A 3613-nucleotide genomic window follows, 5' to 3' on the forward strand; every position below is an offset into this window, starting at 1 on the left:
AATTGTTGCACAACTTTACTGACATGCTGAATGTTTTGCTTATTTTGCATACTTAATAAAACAAACTAATATAGCTTATATAAAAGCCAGTGTGTCTGTCACATTATGCTTGATTTCTTGAAATAGGAGTAATCATAAAAGCCCAAATGCATTTATCCAAATAAAATAGTTTGATTACTGTCTGCCCATTATGATTTTAGTGAAGAAGTGCAAGGGGACTGGGGGGGGGGAGTGCTGTGAAATTATAAGTGTGATGAATGTTGGTATAATAAGCCTAAAGTAAAGACACAGTGTGGGATCACCTAGCCTAGAGCCAAGTGCAAAAAAATTTATCATGAAAGTATAAATATTGATGCAATTTTATACTTTTATATCATTTCTGAATTAAGCTATTTTCTGTTATATCACCAACATTTTAATAAAAAATATTCTTCCAGTATCATTGTCTATACATTTCATTTTATACTTTCAATATATAGACTAACAACATTAGGTTATACTTTTTTTGCTAAGCAACATGACATAAAAGCCTTTGTTGGAATGCAGTGTTACCAAAACACACTGGCTTATCTAAATATTAGAAGTTGTTAATCTAACTGATTTTTACCAATAATTATTCAATGAATACATCACAAATTCATTTCATGAATGATCTTAATTTTGACTGGCTTACAAAGCAATATACTGATAGTTGTCTGCCTCTTTGTTGGTCAAGCTGGATTTTGCAAAATGTATTTATTTCAGTTAGCTATGAAACGTGAGGTTATGGTATACTATGAGATGGGAGTGGTAGTACTTGCTCAGTCATTTTTGATGGGTTTTACGCTAGTATAACAATATAGAATACAAGATTATGAACAGTGTAAAAATTCTCTCTTTCTAGGTGAACAGTTTTTACTAGCAGATTGTATGACACTGAAGATTTATTCTGTAGTTTAAATGCCATACAAGCTGCTAATAAAATTGTTCATCCAAAGAAGTTCAAGTTTTTTAATTTTCCTCACGTCAGATAACATTAGACTAAAGGCTGTTATATAAATGGGTAAACCAAGTCTTTTGTAAATATTTCAAACCATCCCAAAACATATGAAAACTGGTTTCAGAGCAAGAAGTATACAACTAATAAATAAATTTGAAGTTATGTTACATAGGATTAGGAACGAAACATGCCATGTGTGGAATATTCATTTATAATGATGCAAGATTTATTTTTAATGTTATAATTTAGTTGTTTGCTGGAGGAAGCTGCTAACAATGATGATGTAGATCTAGAAAGTTCATAGAAATAGTCCTAAAAATTAAACAATGTCCATTTCCACATTCATGACATAAAGGCATTCCTTAATCAGCTTTCAATACTAATACTAAGACTTTTATAACAAAAATGATTTTTAAAATATAAGTTACTGACAGTTTTACTACTACCAGTACTCTGGGGTAAAATTCTCCTGGTACTCACTGGTACTAAGTATCAGAACTTATTTCTTAAGGTAGTACTAGTACCGAGACTTATTTGAGCTGCTTTTGTTGCTTTTTATGTTTACACATATATTTTTTTTTATTTTTCAAAAACACATCCACTTCACTCAGCAGAGTATCTCTACTTCTTTTTTTTTGTTGAGAATTTCATCCCTGCTAGTACACTGAACACGTTAATTCTATTCAAAGTTTGAATCAGACAGTACTTGTGAGTTTACTTAGCCGAGCAGAGACTTTTCTGTCTTTACTTTACCCTACTACTCCTAGGCCACTAATAATACTAACGCTATTCGTATTGTTATGAGATCCCACATTTTTCGTTAAACTTATAAAACGCAAAAGTATTAAGTCTCAGGGCCCAAGTCTAAAGCTCAATACGTTAAACGAGTGACTTTACGTGTTAGGTACTACTAAAACTAGTAATAGTAGGACTAGGAGTATCAGTCATCACCGCAGTGTGGATGATCAGTTTTAATCATAGCTTAATTTTTCAATTTTACTGCATCATGGGCAGTGCTTGTGAAGTTTTGCAAAGCAATTATTAAATAAATTGTTTAATCAAATATTTTTATACTTATTATCTTACTACGAGACAACAAAAAATTAACTTACACTCAGTAACACTAACTATACAGAGTCTTCTAATTATCACATTAAATAGAACAACAGCGCAAATTATCACCACACTGCAAAAGCAATTGCACTTTGAATCTTTTTTCTTGCCCTCTAGTGGCACAACATTATCAATATCGTTAATGTTTTTAAAGTTATTGATGCATATTTCCAATTTTATCATTCGAAACTTTGTATTTGTAAAAGAATACGTTTTTAATATTTGAAGGTTTTCCGACAACAAATACTAATAATAGTTATGGAAGGCTAATACAGAAACTCTATAAACAAAGCAAGATTTCACAAACACGGCAAAGTAAATGTCACATGATTTATGACGTCACCAAAGGCCTATTCTCACAGATTTATATTTTACGTGTCTGTTTCTTATTGAAACAAGCGACAATACGCAATTCAGCTTGTCGGAGAGACAGTTTTTTAAAGAGTGGGATAGGCTCTTCCTTCCTCAGAGTGGTCAGCCACAAGTCCAAAGTAATGTTAATTACTTGCCGTTGACATATATAACTTTAACATTATCTAAAAAGGAAATATATCATTCTTATTTATGTTCACATCGAGCACAAAAACTGATGAAAATTGTTGTCCATTATCATCAGCGCATGATTCACTCCAAATAAATTACACTAAAAAATTTTTTTACTAAACTACTTTTAAAATTCCACATTTTGTTTTTATCTTCAAAACTACACAATGGCCCTCTTTGTCAATCGACTATCTCTACTGTACCCGCCTCGGGTATTAAACCACCCCGATTTTTAGCTTATAAGCCCTTAAGTTTACCACTGAGCTAATGAAAAGCGGTAATATATTTTTTATGAATTTCTACAAATTATTTTTTCGGCTGATCAGAGCGAAGACAAGTGCTAAAATGTTCACAGTATGTAATAACTAAACTAGCAGTCTCGAACCGAGAAACCTATATTAAGCCGTTAAGCAGTGTCCGATCGTTTGAATTCTGTATTTCGTACTATTTTTACCTAATGATGTCAAAACGTTGTACATTTGTTACTATGTTAGACTTCTAATAAAGCTTTAATCGTCACCCATTCAGCCAGTCTCTAAACTTAATTAGACCAATAAAAAGATATAATTTCCGTGCTACTCAAAGAACAAATCGAACACAAAGATTAAAAAAAGAAACACACAAACACAAGTGAAACCAAATATGTATTGGCAGTACTTGTTATGTTATTATGTTATTGGACGGCCTGTCAGTAGGCTGTGACATTAATGACTGATGGGGTGAAGGAAGGCTTTCTTTGACAGGTATGCACTAACCAAAGACAACGGGTATTCTGATTTACTACACTAATAAATTCATATCAATTAAAACTCGTACCATTTTTAACAAATATCTATATTACTTTTGAGATGGGCTAGCTCCCCCATACGCAGGGTGGTCAGGCACAGGTCCAAAGTAATATTAATCACTAACTATTGACGTATGTAAACTCTACCTGAGTAAAAGTATTGTTACGAAAGCGGAAGTCACGTGACCCTG

At 32.3% G+C, this 3613-nt stretch overlaps 1 protein-coding gene across 2 annotated transcripts in view; it reads right to left on the reverse strand.

The window, feature by feature from the left end:
- LOC106463099 (anamorsin homolog) overlaps positions 1-2203 on the reverse strand; it is a 29304-nt gene extending 27101 nt beyond the window's left edge. The window contains exon 1 of one of the 2 annotated variants that reach the window (XM_013923067.2): positions 2092-2203. The gene's annotated coding sequence lies outside the window, so the exon portion shown is untranslated. The remainder of the gene's footprint in view (positions 1-2091) is intronic. The other variant, XM_013923068.2, reaches the window with a different exon arrangement.
- Positions 2204-3613: the final 1410 nt, after the last annotated feature.

This window comes from Limulus polyphemus, unplaced genomic scaffold, assembly GCF_000517525.1.
Source record: "Limulus polyphemus unplaced genomic scaffold, Limulus_polyphemus-2.1.2 Scaffold1324, whole genome shotgun sequence".
In the NCBI taxonomy this organism is placed as follows: Eukaryota; Metazoa; Arthropoda; class Merostomata; order Xiphosura; family Limulidae; genus Limulus; species Limulus polyphemus.